Genomic DNA, 16,366 nt, shown 5'->3' on the forward strand with positions numbered 1-16,366 from the left:
CAGTGCTCTGTGGTGGTGCATGTAATATCCTGGACATAATCTGTCTTTTAATTTTCTTTGGATTGTAGTGATATTACAGATACATGTGTTCAGTTATAGATCTTTATTTAATAAGAAGAATGCTTTAGCTGAAGATTTGTACTATGTCAGAAGTGGGCAACTCACAATAATGTTACAGGAGGTTTAGCCCAGGTACAGCCTTGTCTTGCATTTGAGATTGACAGGAAAACTTACTCCCTTCATTAAGATGTGCCTTGTAGTTCATATCTTTATGCTGTGGAGACAGGGATGCTGTCAGAATTCATAATAATGAGAACGTTATTTAATGTCAGATAGAATGCAAATTGCTTGTACAATTGAAATGTCATCTAAAACATGCCACCGTATGCAACACCACTTTATTATAAGTCACTGAGAGCAATATCTTAAATTTGGAATTGCACTAATCCTTCATCTGCTTTTGTTTACCTTTCATCTATAATAGAGATGTCGAATTTCCTCCAAACTGCATTTGCATGTTTTAACTGCTTGCACACACAGCTGAAAATGTGTGGAAGAAGGATGAACAAGAACTTCCTTTTGATTTTCTTCATTTTTTGCTTGTTTGTTCAAAGCAAATTAATAAGAAAAAATAGCTTTCAAATACCACTTCAGCCCTTTTTAAAAAATGAGCCGAAGCTCAGAAGAGAACATTTCATGATTTAAAGTATGGATTTTAATACAAATTTGATTGTATTGATCAGATTGTAATTGATTTTCTTGGTTATTTAGTTCCATACAGTAGTTTGTTTCATATAATTGAAACAATAACAATATCTTCACAAGATTAACTTGCTTCACAGTAAGATGACACTTAATGTATTTAAGATTTTTGGCATACTTTTCTAGGAAAAAGATATCCAGAACAATTACTTTGTAAATGCAATATATGCCACTGTGAAAAATACAGTTAGTGCACTAGGCAGGTCTGCACAACTTTATTTATAAGTATCAGTCAAAGCAGGAACCCTTCTGTCAAACAGGTCACTTTTTAAATATTTGAAGCAAAACCATGGTGGCATCTTCCTTCTCCTGTTCTGCCCTGGCACCTCTTCTTCCTGTGCTTCCATCTGAGTGACTCTTGAACAGCAGGAGAGGGAAGAGGGGAAAATGGAGCCCTGCTTCCCTTTTCAAAGTATATCTACTGATATGCCACTATGCCTCCCATCTGGACTCTTCTGCAAGTGCAACAATTGCTTTCCTTTTTTCCTTGACAGTGCTTGGAGCCAGGGAATCCCATATCAAATAGTCTTGGAATCCGAGTTTACAAAAAATAACCTGCCTGGCAGGGGTTTGTCTGAAGGTGCCAAACTGCTCTGTAGCTGGCAGGCACTGGGCAATACCTTTGCTGCAGCCTCTGTTAGTGGTTGCACTGTGGTCAAGGAAGAAAAAGAAGATGCTGGGAACAGGCAGTCAGATTTAGGGGCTACAGATTTTCCAGGTGTGCTGAAAACATTAGCTTTTGACTTATTCTAAGACTAAGGAGATGGTGGAAAAGTTGTTTCAAAAATGTTCACCTTGAAGAACAGTAGCTCTTTAAAGCTGACAATCTGTTCTTGTAGGAAGTACTTCTTGCCAGAATTGTGCACTACTACTTAAAGGCAGATTTATTTTCCTGGACAAAAAAGATAACACAAGTAAGACAAGGAATAATGTATTCTCTGGCTGGAAGTTCATCTTCAAATTCCAAACTTAACCATGGGAAAATCTATTCTGCTGTAGTCATATGCTCTACTTCAGAGCCATTTTGAAAATCTACCATTCAGATCACAAGGAATTTAGTTTTGTCAAATAATTCATTTAGAAATTGTTTGAATTTTCCGTTCATTGAGTGGTGTAATGCCATGCTCATCCCTGGGACATCAGCTCCTGCTCCTGTCTCTCTTCTGTTCCTTTTCTCTTCCTCAAGTCAGAGATTGGCTGAAATATCTCCTAATAGACAACAGCCAGACTTTAGGTAAAGACAGGGAAGAACATGTTTGCATTGCTGTGTAATTCATTTGTCTGCCGTATTTCTCACTGTGGGACTTCTCATCCTTGTTTCATCATTAAGGAAAAAACCATGACCACTTCTTTGAGTCGGAAATATGGCATCTAAGGAAGTTATGTCTCAGATACACAGAGCACTTTGATATTTCAACTGTATGATAAGAATTGTTACAGAGAGCAAAAAATTGTGTGCAATTTTGCTTCAAGTGGAATAGAGAATATTTAAGTATAACTGGGTACTTAACAAGGTTTGCCTGACATCTTAAATGCATGTGGGACTTCTCCTGGTTGGAAGTGCTCTGATATCTATACTAATGTGGAGATATTTACAGATTAGTTATATGCCTTTCTCTTTGTGCTTCAAAGTTCTTGGAAGCACTTAAAATGTTGGTATAACAAAGCTTCATCATCAACTAAATGAAGTGATGGCATGAAGCCTTGGAAACATGACTGTGACCTACAGCAGCATTTGCAGTGTCTCAGCAAAGGCATATGTGGTGCAAAGCTGGACTTCATAATCTGATCTATTAATTCTGCTTTAATAGAGATACACAAGGCTACAGCCTGTAGGTTTGAGTTGTTTGGAGTTGGGTTTTTCCATATGTATACGATTTTTAATTTTCATCTAGAGTTCATGCTCCTCTCGAAGAAACAGTGCTACCTTTTTTGTTTATCTGGTTCATGGATTTCTGACCAAGTTGAATACTGCTGTGCTTGTGAACCAAAGAAACTTGCCCAGTCATTCACAGAACTTCAAGACTTTTTGTATGTATGTTTGTTTGTTTGTTTGTTTGAGCTGTCTTAAGCCCTTTTCTGTTACAATTATTTCTCTTTGTTATTGCAAATAATTTCTAAGCTATTCCAAAAGTATGAAAGAATCTGTCTTTTCTTCTCTATCTGTTATAGATGCGTGACTGCTGCAGAGCCCTTTCATATGAGTTACAAACCCAAACTGGCTCTTTATTTAAATCCTAATTGTATATGTGGCCTAGAGCTTTCAGCCAGTCTTACCGTCCTATGCTAGATACTAAGCAAACATATAAGCTAATGATGGCCTCCACTCTTAAGAGCTTAAAATCTTTAGAAGACAAGACCTCCCAGATAGATAAGACAAATATACGGGTGAGGTAACCCAACTCAAATGCACATGCACCTTCTCTGCTTTTCATCTTCAATTTTGTGGATTTTCTCTTTTCACTGTAAATAGAAAGGATGCTCAGAGCTGCCTGTCTTTCAATAAATTCATACCCAGAGATCTGATAATGAATTAGTACCTTTGTTGGTTTCCTCAGTCACTTTTCACACGGAACTGACTAAACAATGAATTTATTAGATTTCTTTTTACCTGTTTTTAGGATTGTGTTATTTTACTGACTTTGAGAGTTTAATGTCTTCATTTGTTTTGTCAGAACCCTTAAAAATACTTTTTTCATTCTTCATTGATTTCTCTGATCTCTATCATAAACCTGAAATTGTTTCCTTGTGTTTGTAAGGCAACTAAATTTCTTTATCAAATATGATTTCTTCCTTCAAAGTTAGATCCATAGATGTTGTACCACATTATTCTAATGGCCTCAACAGAGTGGTCTGAGACTCTTCAATGGTGAAATGTAATGAATTTAACAAAGCTGAGAGACATTATAATATACTTTGGAATGTGAAAGGAAAAATACTGTAGCTTTGAAAATTTATGAGTAAATTAACTTCTGAAAAATGTAATTTTTGAGCTTTCAGTTGCCTGTTCCTTTGAACCCTTTTCCAGAAATTTGTTTACCACATTCTAAAGGCTTAGGATTTCTGGCTGATGGCAGAAAATATATAAGTAATCTGAATGCAATGAGGCAGAGGGGGAGAAAAGCTCTTAATTGAATTTAATTTCAGAATGATATGCCTACTCTTATTAATCAGGGAGGATTATTTTAATTCTCTATTATAAAAATGTTTTGATTATTTCTTTCAGTTGATCATCACCTTTGGGCTTACAGAACCTGAATTTTGGTATTATATAAAAGAAATGTCAGACCTCTTGACTTCTTAATTTCTGCAACTACATTCTCAAAGTTCATAATTCAGTCTTGAAGTATCCACTGTATTCCTACTGAGGAATATATATATATAGAATATATACTTTGAGTTTGAGTACAACAAGCTGTTTATGCAGAGTAAATTAATTTCTTTCGTAAATGTCCTTTATGGTATGTGTAGCTGATCTTAATTTTTATTGGTGATTTGTAATTAATCACCAGTGAACTTCTCTTTTGTGTTTTTTAATCTCAGTTACCTAGTGATCTGTTAACATTGGCATGTAGTATGCTGACTCCTAAGGGAGGAAGCAAATTCAGTGCAGGCGATTTAGTTTTTGCATCTTGACATCACTTTGGGTGGGGCGTGAGAAGGCAGGAAGAAGTCAAAGGGTAATAAATTCACTTTTAGGTGGAAGTTGAGTCAAATGGTGAGACTTGAGCATGGAAGACTTGGTTATTGAGAACAGAGGGATCAGAAAACTTGTGAACTCTTATTCCCCACCAAACCATCGCCCAAACCCCAAGAAGGAGAGAATACAGGTACACTGGAATTCTACTTTTAGGTCTATATTTGTTAGTGAGTTTTATGCAAAAACTTACCTCGATGAAGACTGTAAGAGTGTGCATACATCTTTTTCATAAAATGCATCATTATGGTTATAGGTTTTAAAGTTTTTGTTAGCTATGGCCAATCTTCCTAGTTGAATATCTGTTGCTGTATACACTGGACTAGAATTAGAGGTGGTTTTTTTCCTCACAAAACATTAAAGAATTTCTGAATGGCAATTTGACTTTTTGAGGATTTTTTCATACTGGCTTATGAAATGTCCAAAACACAGGTATCACTAAATGCAGAAATATGACTCATTCTTGAACACAAGATAAGCTGTCACAAAATGTATGCAAAGATTCAGCCTATGGAAACGGCTCTGCCCTTTCATGGGAAATGAACTGAAGTGATCCTTGTGAGCTATGGGGTCATGGAATAGAGTAGGTAACTAATTTTGCCATATGTCTGTTCTTAAACCAGCTCCATCAAACTAGGCTTAGCATGCCCGCACAAGGAGCTTAGCCCATTTATCTGAACTATGTGCAAATAAAAAGTATTGTATTTGTTTGTTCAACGCTCTGTTAACTCAGATTGTTAAAGAGTGGCTCTTTTGAAAATGCTTTCTTATTTTGAAAAAGATGTTTTTACACATGGAGGATGATAATAAAAGAACTGAAGTAATTTGACGCATCAGAGTCAGTGAATATCATTATAAAGTAATACTACTACCAATGTCTGTTGGACTTTGTAAATCAATGTTCATTTTTACCAAATACTGTTCAACAAATATCAACCCCAGAAGAGGTGACCCTTTTAATTCCTTAGTATAGGCTACAGTTCAGTTTGATTTACTGAAGACAGTAGTCTATTTATAAAAGGTGTATCTGCAAGATGCCCTTTATGAGAAACTTGGCTTTTGGGACACATTAATTCTAAGTGCAGATGCAACTTTCATGTTTTATAATATAGCCCTGACAGCTGTAATTTCAGATTAAAGATTTTTCATTCACATTCCCATCCTGATTGCACTGCATGGTCCTTATATTACCTTATTGTCAATAGCAAGTGTTCATCCTATTGGGAGTCATTTAATAACCAGCTGCCATTTAAAGTGTAGACAGAACATTTGTCTTAGCCAGCTCATCTCAAGTGTAGTTTCTCTGCATGAGAAGCTGGGACTTCTTCAAGAAAAACAACAGCTGGACCTCACTATTGTTCCCTGCCTCTTCTCTTGTAGTGGCGAGTTAAAACAAACATGGATACTCTTTGTAAATTTTCTGAACACATTTGTGGCACTGGTTGGTTTATTTATTTATTTTTCAGGAATGAAGTATCCTCTCTATGACAAATATTTTGTCCTTTCTTATGCCATGCAGATCTGCAGGATTCATTTTGTGTTATTTAAAGTTGTTTGCTGAAACTTAAGCAACACCAAGATTATAGGTTTTGTGCCACTCCACAGTACCTCTGCCTTCCTACATGTCATTATTTCCACTGTATCAGCCTACACCACTTTCAAAGTATTTTAAAGCCAATTTTAAAACGATAGTTTAAGGGCATCAGTTTATTTTCAGATGTGATTGTCCAACTAAAGTAATTGTGAAATATGTATAACTGGTCTCTATGAAAATGAATTCATGACTGGTAATGGTTTTCTTTTTTTAGAACCTACCTTTTAAATTTCCTTAACTTGGCAGCTGGGGATTATCCTTTGTGGCAGTGATCTGTAACAAAAAAGAGGGGGAGGGAAGGTTTCAGACAAAAAATTGACTCTTTCATGGCTAATTAAACTGGAATACAAATCAATCAGCAGAAATAGCTGATGAATTTATTATGTCTGTGCAAGTTTACTGTATCCTAATGTATTTGATGTTCACTAAAATTACTATTCCCATCATCTTATAGGGCAATCGTTTACCTTAAGCTTTACCTTTATCTGTAATATTGATCTGAGACTCTCAGGCAAGTAATAGAAGTTTGGGTTTATATAAGAGTGCAGGTTATAAACACTAGAACCATGACAACTTGGAAAACCTGGCCCAGTGAGTCAACTCTTTATTTTTCTTCTCAGATCAAGTTCTCTAAGTCCCCCAGGCTTGTAAACCTATGAGCTAGCTTAATTAAGTTAATGGAAGGGTGAATGAAGAGGTGTAACTACTGAGAAGCACTTTCAACCCAGTTTCTATAAACGTTTTACCATGTAACATTTGTCCATGTATCATTATACCACTGTATCTTAAAAATACTTCTGTTGGTGTACTCAGACATACAGGAGTTTGAATGCATTATAAATGTTACTTGGAAAAGTGTCCAGCAGACAAAGGTTATAGGGAGAAATATATATCACAGTGTTGAAACATTTTGAAAATTAGTTTTGAAATTTGCATGCTTTGGCTCAGTTAAATTCAACATCCCAGTGCTGTGGTCATGTAGCTGCAGATATGTAATTTGTTGCTTGGTTAACTGTCATAACAGACTTCCCCTCTGATCACCCCTCTTTTTTGAGTGATGAGAGGACTCATCTGAAGTGTTACAAGCATGCCTGGCAGTTCACTCAGAGCTTTTAGAGATTTCAGAAGAAATTGATGCATGTCCTATATAAAAACTTCACTGACCCATGCTAGGAAGAATTTTGTCAATATGTTAGTAAGATAAATATGACATGAGATAGGCATCTTGCAGAAATTGTTTGCTGGTTGTTTATTCTGAAAAAAATTACTAATAAAATATACTAATTAATTTCCATTGCCCGAGCTAATAATTTCCCCTTCTCTTTTGCCACGCACGTAGCCATTCTAGAGACTGGTTTAGTAGTCATCGTTCAACTACCATTTTATAGCTCACCTCAGCCCCACAAGATAAGAAACTCAATTCCCCTCTGAGCTTAAGCTCAAGTAAATTTCTGCCAGGCTACTAAGACTTTCCTTTCCTAAATTCAATCCCTGCTTCCAAGGAAAAGAGCAACATTTGGACTAGTGTCCCAGTTTTGTGTTGCTTGAGCAAAGAATGAGATCAGCTACTTGCAGTGCACGCCTTCCGACTACAGATATGTATGAATAATAAATTATATTGTCTTTGTTAACAAAGGGTCAGAAGCGAATCCAGTCTCCAAACAGAGCAGTCACTAGCCTGTATGCAAAGCATATGTAGAGCAGGCAGCAATCTTTCCCGCTAAATATTTAGGAGAGAGGCGCTCACCCTAGTGTGTCAATAAGCTGGTAACAACACACAGGATGGATTTCAGACTTTCTTGGATCTTCCACCTAAACCTCTCCCAACATCTCATTCTTCTCTATAAGCTGTAGTATTCCCTCAAATCCCTTCCTCTGTCTGCCAGTTCTAGATGCAAAATTTGATGATTCCAGTGCACTTAATACATGTTACAGCACAGTGTTGAAGGGCTGGAGAATAATACAAACATCTGCATAAAGCTGGGTAATGGTTAGTTAATGAAGGTTAGCACTCTCCCTTGATAATCCCATTTAAAATGTTTTATATATTCATCAACAGTTACGTGCTTTTGAAAATGTAGTCATTCTGACTGAAGGCTCTTCAACAACAACAACAAAAATCTAACTAAATTGCTGCCAATTTTAAATGATTGCATTTTCATCAATGTTGCTTTATTTTTTAAAAAAAAGCAGAAAGCAGTACCCAAGCCTTCCCTGCATGCAAACCCCGAAATTCCAAATGTTCCTGAAACAGAAGGGGGGAAAAAGCCTTCTCAGCATTTCCTGTGCAGCCCTCCACTGGCAGTGCTCTAGTATTTACTGTAAACAAACTAGACCGTCCTCTGGAGGCTAATGGGGCTGTTGATTGGTGTTTGCTCATCACAGCAGGGTCTGGTGTGTGATGTCTGGGACTCCTGTATATTGATGAGTGCGGGCTGCCAGTGGGAGGTACAGCCCGCCGGAGGACAGGGAGGGGGCGCGGGGTCTTGTTAGTTCTTTGTGGCTGGGTGGAAGGGGAAACCTTGTTTATTTAGCATTCTTAGCAAGTCCTCCAGGACTCTTGCAAAGTCTACTAAAGTAGAATTCCTCCTATTCCCATGGATCTTTGTAGAAGTATCTAGCTGTTGAAAGACCAGACAAGATAGTTGCGTGCTTACTTAAAATAACCTTCGTGCCTCTGATGAAACATCTGCTCTCATCTGAAACAGCTTAGGACCTCCATAGAGGCTTATTAAGCAGGTAGCAATTTAGAGCATGTCCCTGTCAAACAGTTGTGTGTAATAGTTTGTTTTATGTTCTCTCACCGCAATAATGCAAAGAGAGAAGGAAGAATTTGCCTGGCATTAGGGGTTTGAATCAGGTTTATGTTTCTAAGAATTTTTTTAAAAAGTGCTGTTAACTTCTTAATTAAATTACTACCACACACTCACATAGCAATAAGAAAAATAGGAGCCTGTTTGCAGATTTATGTGTCTAAATACAAGCAGCAAAGCAGACGATTTTGGCTAATAAGAAAGGACAGAGAAAGGTGAGAAACAGCACTTCTCATCCCAATTTGTTTTATAATTATTTCTTTCTTTTTTTCTAATTTCATAGTCTGTTGTGCTACTGATAGAAAGGCATAATAGGTTTTTTCGTGGTTTTTTTTAAGAAAGTGGTATGTGTATCCAGAGGGAACTCAACTGAAACCATTTAAAGCAAGGTAGGTAGGGGCATATTAGTTTTACTGAAAAATATATTTTAGAAAATGTTATAAATGATAGGGGCTTCCTTCTTATTTGTTTTCTCTGATCACAGCAAAGCCTTCAGTAGCAGGTGACTGTTTGTGGGTGTCCTCCCCTCAAATTATTTTATCCTTGTAATTTATATTTTAATATATATATAAAATATGTAAAAGTTGTTGGTCTTTACTACATAGTTTATTGCTAATTTTCCTGCTACATGGATGAGAACTCTGCTCTTATCAGTGTGCAAGTTGGAGAAAATGTGAATTTTCAGCTTTCCCCCAATTCCAAACACTGTTGAGAAGGTACACCAGTGCAAAACTTTGCTGCTTAAAGCTGGCCTGAGCTCAAGGCTCATGTACCAACATTCCATTTACCCTTAAATGACGGAATGCATTGCAAAGTGGAAGCACCTGAATGTCAACAGTAAGAAATGGACCAAAACTAGTAATTTCAAGAAGAAGAAGTCCTAATAAATATTTTTCTCCTTTGTGATGTTACTACAATGTTTTCTGCCTCATTTTACTGTATTCATGATATTATGTATTCTAAATATTTTTTAAAATAAACCAGTGTATCTTAAACCATGAACAGATACCTAGAAAGCAACATTAAGCTGAGGGTCTGCAAGAGACAGTCCGGGTCTCTTTTTATGTCAAGAGGTTTGAAAGAGCACAAATCCACTTCTCATTTATGATCACTTCTGAGAGGGTAAACATGTTCAAGGGCACTGAAGACCCATTAGAAAAAGTCACAGAAGGATTGCATGCTGCTGTGAAGATCATCATAAGGCATTTCTAAAAATAAGACAAGCTCCTTTCTTACTTGGATACTTTAAAAATTATAAAAAACTAACATTTATGTCAATGTTAAGATAACATATAAAATCTATTAGCAATAACAATGAAACATACCCTAACTGATGTATGTCTTTTCTTGGCAATGATCTCTCTGTAACTGCCTTTCAGGATGGCATTGCATATTATTCTCTGAGCTTGGCTAGCCCTAAATCTATTGCAGTATCTCCAAACAGGAGAGCTTGTATTCCTTCTTCTCTCCTCTGATGGCCACATAGCCCTCCCCCTCTGAACAGAACTTGAGCTGATTCAGCTCACTAAACTGGCAGAAAATTAATCCCACCAAAAAGTGTCTGTGTGCTTTTGGAGGGGGAACTGAGCTGAACTGGCTCAGCAGAGACATGCTCCTGCTGGCACATGGAAAGGGTCAGGTCAAGCCTGGAGGAGGAACGGCAGTTGAAAGTAAGAAGGGAAGGAAGATCTTCCTGTACTGGTGTCTACAAGGTATTATGTTGTCTATAATGTGTAAGTTCATTCTCAGTTAAGCTGACATATTGTTTGTTGGGTTGCTCTGTGAACAAGACGATGAATGTAGGGGGTGTAAGGTAGCTTTGCTGTCAAAAGAGGTATTTGTGAAAATGCGCTCTTGGACTAAGCTCTCTTTCAACTCCTCAGTGTTCCAACTGTTTGTGTTTGGTAACACTGGCTATTCAGTTTTTCTAGATTTAATGTGAATTTCTCGTTTTTCTCTTGAAGGACACAGTGGGAAGGGAGATCTTGGGCAGCTAGAAAGTGATTGGAATTTAACAAGTTGTTTGACACAATATATAAAACTGAAAATAGGTTCTATAATGTTCTTACAGGCTTTGTTTAAATATCAAGCTAACTCTAGTGTTTTATTTCTTCCTTTGAAGGAAAAAAGATTGATAGATTGCAATAAGAAAGTATCCAGTATCTTTACATTAGCTGAATGATCTACCCATAGGCAGATCAAACAAATATGACCAGATTCTCAAATTTAATGATCAATGTTTTGGCATGTAGGACTAAAATATAAATAATAATGAGAGAATCTTTCTAGCATCTGATTAGTGCCCTCACCTGCTGCTGAGTGATATCTGACCTGATAAAATGTTTGTGAGTACAATATTTCACCCTCTAGAGGCCAGTTTCCCAAAAGTGAGTATGTCATCCACATCACTGCCCTCTCTACTTGAGATAACCTTTTGCTTATTTAGTCTCATGTTATAGCATGCTCCAGTGGCTGTTGTGCAGAGCTGCATTAACTTTACATACTTTCTAAGACTAGATAATTCTTTTTAAATACAAATTAAAAACATTTACATTTTCAGACACAATACACTGAGGAACTGTCTTTTTTATTGAAGAACATGAAATTTGTTGAAATTAAAAATCATGTAATTGAAAGCAGGAATACTTAAAACATTTTCATTCAAACATTTTAACTTCAAAGGTGAAAACCTTTGAATTCTGTGCATTCAGTAGAAGTAGTTCTAGTTTTTAGCAGAGAATGAAGGTAAATTGAAACAACAGTAGCAAGTGATGATTGTCCACCCTTGGGTACTGCCCCTTGTTTCTCCATATCAGTCCCGCCGCATTAATGAGTGGATACTCCTTCCTTGGCTTTAGCGGGACAGTCACAACTGCCTGAACTGCCGTGCTGGGACACTTTTTGGCCTAACTGCCCTGTCAGTTACAATTAAAAGAGTTAGTATGACAGTCAAAGGTCATAAATTGCTTGTGGCTAGTGTTCACTGCTTGTCTCACACAATGGCAACCAGGAAATTGCCCTGTCAGTTACAATTAGAGGTGTTAATATGGTGGCCCAGGGTCAAAATGCTTCAGTTGTAGAAAGGAGCTGCAGAGGACATTTGGTTTACATTAAGCGACGGTTTAGGAAAACTTTGCTTAAATGGGATGGTCACTTAATTGGAATGTATTTCAATATGAGTAAGAGCCCTGATTAAGGTTTTTACTGCACTGCCGTAACAATATTAATTGTTGGAATTAAGCCATTTTGGAGGCTTTTTAAGCTTACACAAGTGCCACACTGGAAAAAAAAGTTAGTAGGTCCCTTACTCTCTGGTGAAATATTTGTAGAGATGTACTTATGATGCAGGAAGAAACACTGAAGAAAAATACCACTAATATTTATTATTGAAACTTGTGCACAGAAACTTATGTGAACAAGGTACTGAATTTCCCCTTTGCAGGTGGGTTTTTCAAAAAGACTCTGGTCTGTTGACCTTCGCAATGAAACTCCCTGGGACTTTAGAAAGAGCAGGTTGAACCCGAACTCTTTTAATACTGTGGTTTCCATTCTGTTTTTTATCTTTGTCTTCTAAAATTGTTTTTCCTACCATTTCCACTGTGGCCAGCTTGACTCTTACTGATGATATGAAGTAACTCAATAAGAATACATATTCTTTTAAAATCCCTTAGATTTCAGAGAGTAACTCTATGGGGGGTGATAGAGGTCCTTCAAAATGGTTTTAAGCGTTACAGATAAGAACACTACTGTTGTTCTTGTATTTCCATTGTAAGGGGATGATATTTGATTCATTTGTATACAAAAGGTGAATTTTCTAGTATATCCACAAAAGTGCTTGAGTAGCCAAGTAGTTAACTCATACTCAGCTCTGTTTTTGCATGGCTATAGATTAGGTTCAGTGTGAAGCTAGTTCTGATGTGCCCACGCAGATGTGGCAGATATCCATGATCTTTAGGGTCTGGAATCTCTTTAATATTACAAATGGAATAATTATAATCCTAGGGTATACATAGCTGCCTTCTAAGAGCTTGATGTCTCTTTTTCCCTATTACCAAAGAAAGTCACAATATTAGACCAAAAGCATTATTGAAATAAATGTTGGAGATAAAAATCTCTGGGAAACACTTAGGTCAGCGAAATACTGAATGAGCATAATAGATGAAAAAACATTAAAGCTGTTGGCTCAAAAAATAATTTTAGTGCAAACAGACACTTGAATGAAGTCAGTTGATAAAAAGCCCCAGAACTTTAGCTCTTTTTGGTCAAGCTCACAGACGTTCTAGAAAAATTGTTGCAGCACTACCAATGAAGCACAACCCAGAAAACTAAGAGAAAAGAACATATATCAGACAAGAATTTTTCAAATTACAATTCTACCCCTATCCCTGGCTGGCTTTTGGTAACAATTTTGTCATAGAAAGAATGCTGATGTCCCAAATATCCGTGGCTGGCATAGTGTAGTAGGGCCTGCTCTGACACTGGCAGAACTTGACCCCACAGCCTTTGTCCTCAAAATAGCAAGAATACTTTCTCCCTATTGCACCTCAGAGTCCACAGGGTGTAACAGGGTAGAGGAGGCTACAGTGTCAGTAGTATGGGTAGCTTGCCAGACAATACAACTGTCTGTCCTTGTAGTGCTGTTTCTGTTGTAGATCAGCACTTGTAGTGCATTTATTCCCACAGTATTCATCCCTGAAGGGAAGTATGTTTTTTTCCTACTGGATAGCTGAAGAAACTGAGGAACTACTGCTTGAAAGATGGTGGATAAGGCCTATGAAAGAACAACCATCTGAGCTTGATTCTCAACTTGTAGAACCCCTATTTAATGTGTGTAGCATTTGTGCACATGTCCTGCATGCTTCCAGGTTGTTTGAAATTCACTGAGGTGGACAAGGACAGTGCTGTATTGCTCCTATAATTTGATGTGTTTGAAGTGGGGTTCAAAACTTCATAACAGTTAGAAATTTCAGATGGAAAGAATCTTGCTGAAGGTCTGGCACTGCCTGCACATATCCTGACAGTTTAGGTCCTGTTATAGCACTGGTCGTTACAGCTCTGCTTTAAAAAGAACAGTAGCAGCTTTTCTATATGTATTTACAAAAGCTTAATACAAAACTTCAGCCTATAGTTAATTTTGATCTAAACAGATAAAACCAAGTCATTTTCAAGTCATTCCTTATAGTACAAAAACTAAGATACATCAAGACCCATGTGTATTGTCTTTTTATCCTTACTGTGTAAAATGCTTCTTAATTCAAAATATTTAAAATTCTCATTTCCAGGGCTTTTTGCATGTTCTTTTAATATGTGGATATTCTAGGAAGGTGTGTCCAAAAATAGGCTGTGCATGGTATTTTTTTCTGCAAGTCCTACATATTTGATATTTTTAAAAAGGTTTTTGTTATAGCTGTATATTCTTGAAGTAAATTAAGGCAACACCTTTTAACTAATTTAATATCCTTAAATTCCAAGGGATGATTAAAAAAGGCTATGAATCTTTCTTTACAAAAGTTTCAGCTATTTTAAAAAATTATGAAAATGGCTATTAATTTACTCCATCAATATAATGAGACTTAAGACTATATTTGAAAGCAGAGGTAAATATGGCTCAAAATATCCTCCATGTTGAAAAGCCAAAAAAAGAAAAAAAGGTTCAATTTCATCAAAATCAGTCAAAACAGTTATATTAGAGATAAGGTGTTTATTTATGTGATTCACTTCCCCTAAAAGCATACTGGTAATGTGGTCTTCATTCTTGGGATGAGAAATTTTTATGCTAGTTCTTTGACTTTTATAAGTGCTTCATCTGCTTCATCTCTAAAACTGAAGTCTAAATATCTTTTTTTTATCCCACTTCACACAGGCATCTGATAGATCTTATGCACTTAAAAGGTAAATCAGGTCAGCAGTTATCAAAACCAGTTTTCACTACTAACCTGTTTTTATAAAGAATTTAAACAAACTGCAGGCAAAGCCAGGTACTGGGGAGAAACAGATTCTTTAATTCTGGTGTCATGTGTCAACTGTTGGCAAATCATCCATGTATAAAGATATATGGACATGAAATCAAATTTCTGCCTTACACTTCTTCAAAGACATGAGCACAATATATATGCTGTTGGATGGATGTGAGACAGAGATCAGAGTTGTCCCACTTCATAATACTCTGACTATTCAGGAAAATGAAGTCTGTGTTCAATGGGTTTCATTTTTTGTTATATGAGAGCACTTGCTGATCACATTTTGAAAGAATTGACTATTGCATGGGTTTTCAAGTCTGCGGATCCTTTAGTCATGCTTGATGGATTTAAGGGAATTGCTTGAAATGCATTGGACTCAGAGGGAAGAGCTTCTAGAAGATAACATTTCAATACACTAGGAAAAAAGATTGTGCAACAGAGGTATAAATGTTAGATCCTACTCTTCAAATGTGATGTAGAAGACAAAAGGAAACTCTTGAAGAGTTTAAATATTAACAACTTTTCTAATTAATGAGATTCAGTTCAGTATTCCTTGAGTTAATGATTTCCATCCTATCTGTGTTCATGATGTGTCTCTCTCTCATGCCAGTGCAACAAAAAAATCCATACATTTTCCCAACTGCAAGAGCCACGCCCTTCTTCTCTGGGTAGTTTTTATGTGCAAAGATGAAACAGAACAGTCTTAATGAGATCTGGTCTGTTCTCCTGTCTTCACCTGCCCTAAGAGCAAAGGGTAAGAAATGTGTACATGGCAATACACAGTTGAACACAAGATGGATGCAGTTTATATTTGTCTCTGGGTTTTGTTCTGTGAAGAGGAATTTTCCCTCAGTGAAGCCAAGCTAACAGAAGGATATAACAAAATGAATACAAACTTCTAGTACGCTGAGAAGACACTTTCTAAAGGCTGGGAAATATTTTCCTCACTTTTTTTTTTTTTTTTTGAGAGCTGAATAGAGGGTTAATAGTCTCTATTGCTGAGGTGCTGATAATTCATAACTCTCAGCAGGATTTCAGGAGGAATCATTACCTAAAATCAGCTCATGATCAGTGTCAAAAATCACAGCACAAACCCATTGCTACTGTCAAAAATAGTTCCGTTGTTTGAATCAAGTTATGTTTTGAATGACCAGTTGCTATCCCAACATCTGAAATAAGTTAGGAGAGGATGGAAAAATGTAATGCCTTGATGGCTGTCTATAAACAAACATTGTCACTCAGAAGGTATTTTCAAAAGGCTTTTTTACTCTTAAAAATAAACTTGCTGTTAATTATTTAAGGCTTTCCTTTCTCCTGTAGGTAAACAGTGCTAATGAACTTAATTGGTCTCTAATTACCTTATTAGTTTTGTGCCTTCTTTCTGGGAAACTCCACTTAAGCAGACCTGATGGGAAATCAGTCCTCACAGTGAGAGGTGGCAGCACCCAGGATGGAGTGGTGTGGAAACAAGCTTGAGGTCATCATTGGGAGCGGAGAGCTCTGGGATGGTATTTATTGCTATGCTACATCGTTCTCTGGG

This window comes from Pithys albifrons, chromosome 5 (genome assembly GCF_047495875.1).
Source record: "Pithys albifrons albifrons isolate INPA30051 chromosome 5, PitAlb_v1, whole genome shotgun sequence".
In the NCBI taxonomy this organism is placed as follows: domain Eukaryota; kingdom Metazoa; phylum Chordata; class Aves; order Passeriformes; family Thamnophilidae; genus Pithys; species Pithys albifrons.